The sequence below is a fragment of the Rhinatrema bivittatum genome, chromosome 11, assembly GCF_901001135.1.
Source record: "Rhinatrema bivittatum chromosome 11, aRhiBiv1.1, whole genome shotgun sequence".
NCBI classification, from domain to species: domain Eukaryota; kingdom Metazoa; phylum Chordata; class Amphibia; order Gymnophiona; family Rhinatrematidae; genus Rhinatrema; species Rhinatrema bivittatum.
This window is the reverse complement of record NC_042625.1, coordinates 71,262,088-71,275,117: the sequence shown is the minus strand read 5'-3', so window position 1 is coordinate 71,275,117 and position 13,030 is coordinate 71,262,088. Positions and strand designations below refer to the sequence as shown.

Below are 13,030 nucleotides of genomic sequence, written 5' to 3'. Positions count from 1 at the left end.
GTAGGAACAGCATCCAAAGATGACTCTAAAAAACAGACAATTCAGGACTTTCTGGTAACAAGGTTACAATTACCCACCTTCTAACTCCTTCACATCTCGCTTAAACTTAAGAATATAATAAATATTAGACAGATCAATATCCCTCTTATCAGAAACACTCAAAACCTCCCGCAGATTTTTCTCATATGGTTCATGAGCTGACAGCAGTCTTGTCATAGGAAAATTTAAAAAATGTAAATTCCTCCTTGCACTCAAACTGTTTTCCAAAGACTCCAGCTGATTGTGGAGTACTAAACTATCTTTTATGTTAGCCAGTGAGGTGGCTTTCAGGGAGGATTACATAACGTAACAAGGCATTGGGGCTGGTTTTTAAGATACCCACAGTGAATGTTCATCGTATGTATTGCATATGTATAGCTGAAGACCAAGGCTAGTTTGTTTCTCTTGAGTATCCTGACACTTGACCTGATTGTGGCCTGATAGGATTGAACAGGATTGCACTCAGTGCTAATTCTGGCTCTGTAGCTAGTTTGTCTCTCTTGAGTATCCTGACACTGGACCTGATTGCGGCCTGATAGGATTGGACAGGATTGCACATCAGTGCTAATCCTGGCTCTGTAGCTAGTTTGTCTCTCTTGAGTATCCTGACCCTGGACCTGATTGCGGCCTGATAGGATTGGACAGGATTGCACATCAGTGCTAATCCTGGCTCTGTAGCTAGTTTGTCTCTCTTGAGTATCCTGACACTGGACCTGATTGCGGCCTGATAGGATTGGACAGGATTGCACATCAGTGCTAATCCTGGCTCTGTAGCTAGTTTGTCTCTCTTGAGTATCCTGACACTGGACCTGATTGCGGCCTGATAGGATTGGACAGGATTGCACATCAGTGCTAATCCTGGCTCTGTCGCAGACTCTGTGCCTGACCTTGGGTGAGTTGCTTTATCTCCCTTTGCTTCTTGGTCTTTTGGCTAAGATAACACCTAGAATCAAACTCGGGGTTTGGAGCTGTGCGCTCATGTCAGTTCATTTCTGGCCTTTTGGCCTAGATTTCATGCTTTTAAATAGAGCGGGCTTATGCCTTGCAACCTAGCGACATTATAACCATTGCTAAAGCAGGAGAATTACCGTATATCTCCCGCTCGAAAAGAAAAGTGGCTTCTGATCTAATTCTGGCTGTATCATTGACTCTGTGTGTGACCTCGGGTGAGTCACTTTATCTCCCTTTGCCTGGGATCTAACTCTTTGCTTTATCAGTGTGGGGGAGGTTGACTGATAGATTTACAGCCTATCCCGACTTTCTTCCTAATTTTATCTCTGGCTTCTCTGTAATTAGTGATATAGTACCATTAGATTTCTCTGGCAAGCCAGTGCCTGCATGCACCATGTTGATGTGACAGTTGTGCAGCATGATATATTAATGGCTTACAGGATTCCAATATAAAATATTCATTTTATTCAGTAAATAAAGAACAACCAAAGGCATCCATGAGAGCCACTGCTGTGATAACTCTGCTGTGATGTAAGGGTATGGCAGGAACACCCTCAGCGCCACTAAATTTAACTCTATAACTTTATTATTCATGCAGCCTGCGCAGTGCAGCAGCAGCAGCAGCCGCCGACATGGTTATGTGCTAGAACAGAGCGCGCAGCCCTGGCTTAACTCACTGATGTTCAAAACTGGTCCTCATGCCCTCTCTGCCTCCCTCTAGTCAGTCGTAGTTTCAGGATATCCTCGATGAATAAGCACCGCCTGCAAATATATAATCATGCGTATTCATCGGGTTTTGAAAAGCAGGAGAACAGCTGCCTTGCTCGTCGTGGCATGCGCTCTGCAATGGCGTAGGAAAGAGAGTTGGGGAGGGAATATTCTCATTCGAATGCCCCGCAGAGAAAGCTTTAAATGGGGAAGCTTAAAAGACATCTTTAATTTACTGAGCATGACATCTGTGAAGGGACCTCTACCAGGTCGGGGGTCCAGTTGAGACTGACCATCTCTAAAGACGGGACCCAGGCAAACCCTGACAGAAGAACACAGGACCCAGAAAACGCTGTGCAGGCCAACAGGGAAAAAGCTGGTCCAGAGTGCGTCTGGAGGAAGCCCAGTGGCACTGTGTTTCGTAGCGAGTATCAGAGAAACACAAAGAGAGAGATGTAATATTCCTCTTTTCCTGTGACTATTGTGATTTTCTTTCTAAGATTTGAGGGCAGCCAGCATCAAAGTACAACATGTCTGATTTTCCTTTTCCTGAGCTTTAGAATTAGTGAATTGTTACCATAATGGAAAATGCACAAAAATTTCCCAACACCGTTTCTTCTTTACTGTTAATATCCTTCATATTAATAATTAGTGCAAGGTCAATCCAGGGACTTCGGCATGAGATAAGCACAGAGGATCCTTACTTGCAAAAAAAAAAAAGCAGAGAGGCAGTGGAAGAATGAATCAGCAGCTGGGTCTGTCTGGCAGGCTGCAACAGAACTAAACGTCTTAGTGGAAACCCAGGTATCCACTAGTTGGCTCGGTCTGGCAGGCTGAGACGACAGAATGAATTAGCAACTGGCACTGTCTGACAGGCTGTGGGTACAGAGGAAAGTTAAACGCAGGCGCTCACATGGCCAGGTCTATCTGGCAAGCTCTATGCTCCGCCCAAGGACTGGATCGATGCGATTGGTTGGTAGCAACTGGAAGCCATTCGGAAAGGCTTCCAGAGGCCTAAGATGCTGGATGTCCATGGAACAGCCGTGCTGGTGACTGTTTGAATTCTTGTAGGACCTTGTGGTTGGAAGTGGGAGGGAAGGGGTGCTTCATGTAATCTTAACAAAAAAAAAAAAACAGGGGATCTTGCCTGCTCAGCTAACCCAAGAGGACAGAGTTGGAGTACAATAGAAGAAGCTGACAAAAACTGTATTGGAAAAAGGAGCGCTGTCCTCCAGGTGATCGCACTCTGTTGCCGGCAGCTGGGATGGATGCTTGGCAGCGTGAACAGGAACAACCAGACAGGCCCAATGAACCCATTTTTTTTCTTTTTATTTGCTGTCGTCTTCTATGCCAGTGTTTCCAAACCTTTCCTGGAGGCACGTCTAACTAGTGGGGTTTTCAGGATGTCCACAATGAATATGCATGAGAAAGATTTGCATACCTTGGAGATCCAGCGCATCTCATGCATATTCATTATGGAAATTCTGAAAACCTGACTGGCTAGGTGTGCCTCCAGGAGAGGGCTGGGAAACACTAGTCTAGCATCTTTTCTTCCCTTTCATTTATTTTATGTATTTATAAAATGTATTTTCCGCCTATCAAGCTTCTGTATCAGGGTGATGCCTGCATGGGGGCTCAGATGTTGATCAGCACAAACACACTCCTGCATTACTCAGTTTCAGAACAGTGCTGAAAAGTGGGATATGAATCAAATAACTAAATACAAAAATAAGTTTTAATAATTTAATTTGTTGAACAAGAAAGTCGTTAAGAAAAACACTTTGTCTTCAATGTGTCCTGAAAGTATAGGGAGGTAAAGAAATTAGTATGCAGACGGGCCGATGCAATAAGGCGCACGTTAAAACGGTGCTCGTACTGAGCGCCCATTTTCCTAACGAGCGCGCGCAGCCAAGCCTCCTGGGTGCCCGAATGCAATGTTGAAATGAGCTGCTGCAGTGAAAAGGCCACCCTAGGGAAGAATGGGGCATCCCTACTGTTGCGGAAATGGACCCCTGGGCCGAGGTGGAGTTGGCACAACCCGCAGGGAGGAGCCCTGCAGGTCCCTACCGTCGGTGGGCGGAGCTGGCTGCAGCAGAGGACCAACTGGAGCTTCACCAAATCCAGTCCTCGTTCCCCTTAGGTAGAGCCCCCGGCTGCTGGGGCCGGCTGGACCTGGGCGCGGGCCTCTGTGGAGCTGAAGATCCGTCACATAGGGTGTTACAGGCCAGCATGGAAGAAGCGGAGTCTGTATGATCAGCGGTCAGGACAGGAGGCAGTCAGTGGAGACAGATTCAGGCCGTGGTCAGTGACGGGCGGAGTTCACTCAGTGACGTGGTTCAGGCAGTGATCAGGGCAGGCAGAGTTCGAGCGGTAACGGAAGGCAGGCAGTGGTCAGAGGCAGGTAGCGCTGAGGTCCAATCCGAGGTCAAGCCAGGAGTCCAATCCGATGGGAGGAGGAAGGAAGAGGAGGAGGCAGAACGAGGAACCACAGGAGCAGGACAAGACGCTGAAGACAGACTAAGGGAAGACTGACCATAAAGACAAGAACTCAGAAGACAAACCAGACTGCCAAGAAACCAGGAACCAGACACGTAGTGGAAGCTGGAACCAGGAAGCAAGGATCAGGAGCCAGGAATCAGGAACGCAGAGGCAAAGCACTTCTCCAACAGAGTTGACCTTTTGCCGAGGCACTGGAGAGGCATTCAGGCAGGCTTTAAATACTGGTGGCTCCGTGATGTCATCAGAGGGTACTGCAGGGGAGTTCCTGCCGCGGGCACTTTACATTTGCACAAGTTGGGTGTGCGCGTGCCTAAGGGTTTCCCTTGGTGAGCAGTAGTGATGACATCGGCCTGGTGGCATCGGCCTAGTCGGGCTGCAGTGGGCTAGCGTGTTAGAGCCGGGGAGGGCGACCACGTTGTCGGTAGGACATCCCGGGATGCTCAGGCTGGAAGGAAGAGCGGCGGTCTGGGGGACGGGCCCGCAGACCTAGCGCTCAGAACTGCAATGGGTGCTCAATACGAGCGTCCCTTTTATCCCGCTTCGGGTGGCTTGATGAAAAAACAAATCTGGGGCGCACAATGTACCCGCACAATAGCAAGTGGCGAAATCAGCCCTGACCGTGTTTATTACGCGTGTTTATTACGCGTGTGTACTGTGCATCCAGACATTTTTTTTTCTTCAAGCCATTCTATTATTCCTTTATTCTTCAACACTGCAAGCAGGAGATTTAAGTATCGCAAGAATACTAAGTAGGAGGAAACACAGAGGACAGTTTTTTAAATTTCTCCTGAGCCCTTGACTTGCGGATTGACTTAACGCCAGCTCCGGAGCTGGAGTTAAATTTGCCGCATTAAAAAGTGTGCGTTGGGCACCCACTGATTTTCTGCATCGGGGGGGGGAGGTTTAATAGCCTCATCTACATGGAATTTACATGTGATGAGTGCTATTGGCTGTGCATTTCTTTGGATGCACATTTTAGACCCGCTAATCTCCTTATTGCATCGGGTGCTAGTCTAGCGCATCCAAAACATGTGTCCACCCGCACATAAATCTGGGCGCACTTTATTGCATCGGCCTGAGAGACAGGGGCAGAGCTGGGGATTAGAACCGAGGTGCTCGGAGATAAAAAAGTGACTCACCTCGAGGTCAAACACAGAGCCAGGGGCAGCGTGGGAGACTAAGAGCGAGGCACAGGTAAGCTGAAGTGACTTCCCCTCCACAGAGGTTCCGCAGGGCCAGTGACAGAGCTGGGGATTAGAACCAAGGCGCAGGGCGATACAGAGGCAGGGGCAGAGCTGGGGATTAGAACCAAGGCGCAGGGCGATACAGAGGCAGGGGCAGAGCTGGGGATTAGAACCAAGGCACCGGGCGATACAGAGCCAGAGGCAGAGTGGGAGACTAAGAGCGAGGCACAGGTAAGCTGAAGTGACGTCCCCTCCACAGAGGTTCCGCAGGGCCAGTGACAGAGCTGGGGATTAGAACCAAGGCGTCGGGCGATACAGAGGCAGGGGCAGACCCAGGGATTAGAACGGAGGTGTAGGGACATAAAGTAACTTGTACAATGCAGGGAGAGGCTGTTAATAATATATATTTTTTCTTCTGCCAACTGGTTTATCTATAGAGCAATTTGCTAGCACCGCCAAAGGCATTTTTCACCTTCTTAGGAAATAATCTGGCATTGCAGAGTCAACACAGCGATGAGAGCTATTCTTGATAGCATCCCTTTCACAGTATAAATATAGACATTCAGTCTGAGACTCGGTACGCTCACTCGGCAGCAGAGCCCAGAGTAAGACATGAGCATCTGTACTGTCCTTTGAACCTACTGCAGAAAGAATGGATGATAAAAGGGCATCTACAAAAGCCAGCCTCGAAGCTCCGCTCCCGCCACCACAGACGAAATGTGAGCGCCTCTGTGAAACATTAAGAGGCTAAAAGTTTTACAAGATAAACTCAAAAGCATGGGGGTGGGGGAGCGAGGAGGAGGTGCTCCAGGCCTCAAGTGAAGGACATAAAATGGCCCAGTGCATCCTTGACTTAAACAGATAATTAATGTGAATATGGGAACGTAAGTTACAAAACTCCATTTGGGGGTGGGGATCATACATCTAGACTCCGCGCTGCTCCAAACTGAGAGGCGCAAAATGATGTTCTGATATTTCCATCACTAAGTCAGGCTTGTATCATACTTCAGACAGGAATTATGCCTCAGTCTTAGTGAACTGTTGTGGAATTTACGTATTTCAGAACATGGGAAATTATTTGAGCTCTTTTCCTCAAAGAACTGTGGAGAATTACTCTGTAAGGTAATCAAGCTTGTGTAATGCCTTGATGAGTTTGAAAATGTAATAAACAACAGAATCTTAGAATGAATTGTAAGGTAATAGAGTGAGTCACCCAGTGCCAGAGCTTAGAAGTGAGGCTCAGGAAGGTCACCCCAGCTCAGCCTGTCTCTCTCCCTCCCAACCCAGCCTCTCTCCCCCTCCTATCAACCTGCCCAGCTTGTTTCCCTCTTCTTCTCTCAGCCCATCCTCTCTCCCTCCCTCCCCATCCTGTGTTCCTCCCCTCCATCTCACTCTGCCACTCATTTCAAAGACTCTGATCGCACCTCTGCCTATCTGGCATCAGGCCCGCAGGATGAAACCGGCAAATGCCAACAACAGGCTGATAAACATCTCAAGTCCTCAGTGCTTGTTCCGCTCTTAGGCGCTACATGAAGAGATAAAAGCAAGTGCCGTTACAAAGCAGCTAAGAACAGCAGCACTATAGAGAAAGGGGGCTTTTCAGAGGCAGTTAGCAGCGTCCTGGTTGTACAGATTCTCAGTTGAACAGACGCTGAGAGACTGAGGTCTGGATTGCAGGCCCAGTTCCTGGTGCAGGCAGTAATGCCGAAACACTGACAATGTCCAGCAGATGGGTGCATATATATATATAAAAGGCACTTTGTGAACATCTTTGAGCTTGTATTTTTTTTTTAACAACTGTGCAAGATACAGATTATTTGGAGAAAATGTATATGCACTTTTTGGATGAGTCGACAGTGGGCTTTACGGCATTATGAGCTAAATATTAGTTTTTTTGCTTCTTGGAAATACAAACTTGGGACACTTCTGTTGATTTTATTAAATGCATGTAAAAAACAAACAGAATTAGGTTTTAAGTGGTATATGATTCACTATTCTAGCATTTTATTTAGATTTATATTCCACTTTTTGGCACTTCAAAGTGTACATCAAAGCAGATTACATTCAGGTACTATAGGTACACTTTGGCATGATAACACTACACACAGCAATGTTCCTTAATAATGTCGTAAAATATAATGCGTACCATTTTTGGACATTGTAACAACTATATATACCTGCACGTGTTCTGTATGTGAGAAATCTCCATGTGCAAGATTTGGCTTAGAATCACAGCTGGAACGGACTTCATAGCTATGTAATGGCTTGAATCCCCAAAGACTTGGTTATTCAAGCAAGCTTTCCCAGACACAATCTAATATCACGTCATAGATACAAACCAAGGACTTCAAATATTCAGCCATTAATCATGCCATTTTTACATAGCATTTAATTTATTTGTATACCGTTCAACCGTTTATTCTTTCCTATCTCTTCCTTCTTATCCAAGTTCTGCTACCCTTGTTATTTGTAACTGCTCCTTCGATCACCACAGTTCTAGTTGATGTATTTAATGCACTCCCGTTTCATGTAAACCAGCAAGATATGTGCTCATGATTGCCGGTATATAAAAACCTTAAATAAATAAATAAAAATAAATAAAATCTACTTGTCCAGTTCCTGCGGCAACTGATTTATCTTTTCTTCTTACTCCTTGATCACCTTTCTTTTTCAGAAATTGTATTGGGCAGGGGGAGGGAGGATGCTTGGGTGTGCACTTTTTCTTCACAGCTGTCTCTCACATCACTCACTTGCTGTCAACTATCACATGCAAACATGCACAGCTTTCACACCTACCCTCACTCTCACACTAGCCTGTCCCTTTCTTCTTTCTCTTCCCAATCACCTACAGAAGCCCAGAGAATGCACTGCTGAGCCCAATATTGCTTCTCCCACCTCTCCCAGCTGATTGGTTTTCATGAGCAGAATGAGATTATTCTATCTCATACACTGATCAGTATGTTTTGCATGGTGTCCATGCTGTAGAATAGAATAGTGGATTATAGGATCACAGGCCCAATCAGCGCATTTCTCATGGAATCTAATGCTGAAGAGCAGAAGTGTAGATTATTTAATTTCAGTGTAGATTTCCCAAGCATCTGTGTTGTAGGATATTGGATCATTTTAAACCTTTATAATTTTTGTTTTATCTGCAGTTCTAGGTCGTTAATACAGAATTCACATTTTTTTTTCATTTAAACTCTCTATTTTATTCAGAAACAAGTCATAACAAGAACAATCCATTTTATTTTGGTTCATATTGTTGGGGAGAAATATTTCATGGGATATAAAATTTCTCCAAATAATTTGTCTCTCGCACAGCACAAATCAGTATCTCTGCCACTGCGCACAGATCTGGTAGGCAAGCATTGAATGTGACTGGTCTTCTGTGTTGTGACTCCAGCTCTGTTGCTCCATTTGTCCTACTGTAGGTACTTTTTCTGACTGCAGACAGGAAAATTAATTGAAGACAGGACAGCCTGAAAGGCTAGAATCAGAGCTGTCAAGATAAGACTGCACAATTCACACCTCTACATGATACTTCACCCCACAAGTTGGGAAAAAAAAGTGTTATACAGCTGAGTCTTAGTCAATCAGACATTATCTTGCCCCAAACCTTCTTATTGCTGTAAGAGGTAGTGGGCTGTATGTTAACCCTAGCCCCACAGTATATTCTGAGTTGCAGGTGGGATTGTGACGTTCAGCGATGCTAGACTTTATCAAACCCATGCACTATAGTCCACAAGGGTGCTGAAGGTGAGAAGATCCTTGTGGGACCAGTGGGGTCCCTGGTGGTCTGCTGACCTCTGTTGCAGAGGGCACCACGTCTCCTTCACTTCAGAAGCAATTCATACCCAGGCACACTTCAGGAGCAGCATCAGAGTCTGACACCCCAGGTCCTTCGGGCATAGTGTCAGCCCCCAGCCCTATGCCTAAATAGCCATTTGCAACCCCTCCCCTCCCCCCAAGGTCCAGCCAGCCCCCCTCCTACATAGTTCCTGTGAGCAAGCCCACACAAACCTCTTCTCTTGCAATATCCAGTACTTACTATTCAGCTTCAGCTCACAATCCAGGCTCTGCACACAGAAGCCGCTCTTGAGACAATGCACCCTCTGGTCCATTGGAGCTTAGTGCTAGTCTCAAATTCTGCACTGAAATAACCAGCTGCAACCTTCCCCTTCGGCTCAGCCAGCCCTCCCAGTGCTGTCTCTGTATCCAAATTCCAAACTTTGTCTTGTAATCCTCTCTCATGCACTTCTGATCCACCTCCGGGTAGTTGGAAACCCCAGGCTCCTCCGCTCTGACTTGTAATCCACACTGGTCTCTCCTCTCAGTCCAACCCACACTGTAGTCCTTAGAAGTACTTCTGGATGAAGCACCACTGTTCTCCTCTACTCCCTTTATCCTGTAACTCACATTGTAGGTTCTCAGTAGTTAGTTCTCCCTTCTCCCTTGAAGGCTCTGTGTAGCGCTTCTGGATGAAGCACTTCCGTTTCTCCTCTCACCTCTGTGACATGGACGCTCCAAATCCTCCTGACTCCTTCCTCAGTCGACCAGTCCCGAGCCCATGCACATCCTCTCCATTTATACACATACTCCTTAAATACAACTGTAACTCATTCACCCATTGGTTAGCAGTCACACTTCCCACTCACCACACACTGTACACACCCCTAAGGCAGGCCCTGTGCCCCACTCTGGAACCTTCCCTATTTTAAGAGATGGGATAAACGTTTGACCTTTGATGAAAAAACACTTAAAACACACCTCTTTTAGGAAGGGCTACTCGCTGTCTCTTCCTACTAGCCATCCCTTCAAAGTTAAACTTTAGATAACCTCTGTTAACCAGAACATTCTCATTTTAAGGTATAGGCCTGAATTTTTGAACTCCAGGTAAACATTGACAGTAAAGGCATATCCCTAGGAAAGGAGCTACAGTGCCATCTATTGACCCATAGGGGTACACATGGCTAAACAGCGCCTCCCTGTGGCAGAGACCTTTTCCAGCTGACGTGGCCAAGGTTGATGGTATAATAGATGTTTCTGATTTGTAACGTCTCTAGATACAACCTCACAGGGGGTACTGTTTGATGTCCTCTTCCCAACTGGGTCTCCTGTGCAGAAATGGGGTCCACGACCCACCCAGCAAAGTTTCCAGGAGTAGGGAGAGGAAGCAGGAATAAATTTAAGATAGACGTCTGGAGAACCTCTGAAATGAATAACTCCTAAAGTAAAAGGTTTACCGAATTTTATTTTTTTTTAGAAAGAAAAGAATTAGGAGTTTTCTTACAGTAAACAATATAAGAAGTCAAGTTTTTTTTAGCATGCATTTTTGGAATAATACTTCAAAAACCTTTGCAAATAGTAGACAACAATTTGAAATTTTAAAGGCTTTCAAACTTTTATATATGAATACTAAACAATATTAACAATCCTATTCTCTTTCTTGCTTATACTGAATTCAGCTCAAAGTCAGATAAATATTTTTCTTTTTGTCTCTTTATTTCACTCTGATGTTCCCAAACTTCAGATTTGTACCATAAGAAACGGAGTCTGTGTGTTTCTTTTCTCTTCCAGGCTCTTCTGATACAGAGTCTCTTTTATGGTGAGTATCCTTGTATTTCTTCGCTGTATGTGTTTCAGTCTTGTCTATCTTTTTGTACTGCCTTCCTATGGAGCTCAATAACTTTGACTAGATTGCTAGTTTGGCCAGATCAGGTCCGTGTCTCTCAGATGTTTGTGCACACTTATCTGAGATCTCTGGGGCTTGGTCCAAGCTCTGTCTCTGGTGTGGCCACCTCCAGGCAATGGATCCCGTTTGTCTCGAACGTGGGGCTTTCCTCTGTCTGCATCTGCTTCCAAGGGGGGTAGACTACCTGGTTATAAAAGCTCAATAATAGAAACTGCCTCCCTGGCACCAAGTATCTTCCCGCAGCTAAGAGTTCCCTAATGAGGGTGTCCAACAGCTTGGTGAAACTGATTATCTAACTAATGAAAACAACAGATAATCAAAAATTCCCCGTCTTTAATTTCTCAGGGGAACAGCATTTACTTTTTCAATCTTCCCACTCCCTCTAACTAGAACAGGTTAAAATAAGCTGCATTCCTGTTCAGCTGTTTACTGTTGGCTATCGTTTCCTCTTTTTTTGCCTTTAACTAGAATCAAGTTTCCATGTGGAAAGCCTTTTTCTTTAGAGCGCAGATTCTTGCCCTGCTGATGTCACCCAAAGTAGTGCCACTTTTAAAACTTGTTACCTCCCCTGGCACGGTCATTCTCAAGCTTTCTTGGTGACATGGTGAAGGTGCCAGCCGCTTCTATTTAATTTTTAATATTTTTTAGAATAGCTACACTGTCCCAAAAAGGTCCCCAGGGTTGGTTACCTTACTCGTTTAGTGTTCCTATGCTAGCAAATCACTGGTAAAGGCCGCGAGGCTAGCCCTTGTGCTTTTGGACTCACTACAGGCAGTGAGCTCCAGGCAAAACCTGGCACAGGAGCTTTTCCTGGCCACATTAAAATGTCTAGCAACCCTGGCACAAGTGATGGGGGCTAGTACTGGCCACCCCATTACTAATCCTGGCCCAAACATTACATTTTTAAAAGATTTCCCCAGGGGTTGCTTTGGCTCACCACTCAGGTTTTCTCTCTCTCTCTCCCAGGCACATTTTCCCCATGACCCTTTGCTGCTGTTCCTGCAGTCCCCTGTTACATCCTGGTACTTCCTGAGGGCTGGGGGTCCTGCTCCATGCTTTGCTTTTTATTTTTCCTTTTCCCCCACGGTGCTCATGTGACCTGGTCTCTTTAACAGGGTCTCCGGATGATGACATCATCGCTGAGCATCCGGGCCCACGAGAAGCCTGTTCACTGCGGCGGAAGCATGCCCAGGGGCCTTTTCTTCACTCCTGCGGTGATTGGGAAGAGCCGATCATCGCAGCACTTGTTCTGGACCCCCCCTTTTTTTTTTTTTAGAGAAGTGAAGGGAAGGCCATGCTCTCTTTCTGCTGCGGCCATAGGGTGAGCAGTGGCAGCACTCACTCTCAGCCCCCTGCGGCATTAAGGGACCATGGGAGGCAGAGGAATCACTCCCGCAGTGGCTGCCATCTGGTCCCTTTATATTTTGACTGGTTTTAAAGTTCTTTGCAGCTCTCTGCCCTGTAATCCCGTCCCTTGCATCTCCAGGAGTAGGACATGTTTCAAAGAGAGTCAAAAGCCATGTCTGCTATGAATTTAAATTTGGTTTAAGCTAAAATGTGTCAATGACTGTACAATTATTTTTTTTTAATGTTTGGGTGCAAGGATTCATGAGAAAAAGAAACAAAAAAAGATGGATATTCTATATAGTTACATTTAAACCAGGAGAATTTCCAGGGCTCTCAACACTCCTCTACCATTTTCCCCCACCTATTTCCACCAATCAAATTCTTGAAATCAAAATGTGTACTTTATCTTATAGAATCCTGGAAAGATAAGTCTGGAAGGGCCTCAAGAGATCACCTCTAGGTCCTAGAGTCATTGAGACAGGGTTGGAAAGGACCTCAAGGGGCTTTCTAGTCTACCCCCCCCCAGGCAGGGTTTGCTACACCTAAACCTATCCCAGACAGATGTTCATCCAGCCTGCTCTTAAACATCTGCAAAGATTTCATGACCCCT

General features: G+C 45.8%; 2 long non-coding RNA genes across 2 annotated transcripts in view; one reads left to right on the top strand and one right to left on the bottom strand.

The window, feature by feature from the left end:
• Positions 1–13,030, bottom strand: part of LOC115073191 — an 85,419-nt gene that overhangs the window by 51,871 nt on the left and 20,518 nt on the right. The window lies entirely within an intron of this gene.
• Positions 5,975–12,304, top strand: LOC115073190. Its single transcript, XR_003851944.1, has 3 exons — positions 5,975–6,100; positions 10,959–10,986; positions 12,189–12,304. It is a non-coding gene; the product is annotated as an uncharacterized LOC115073190 (long non-coding RNA).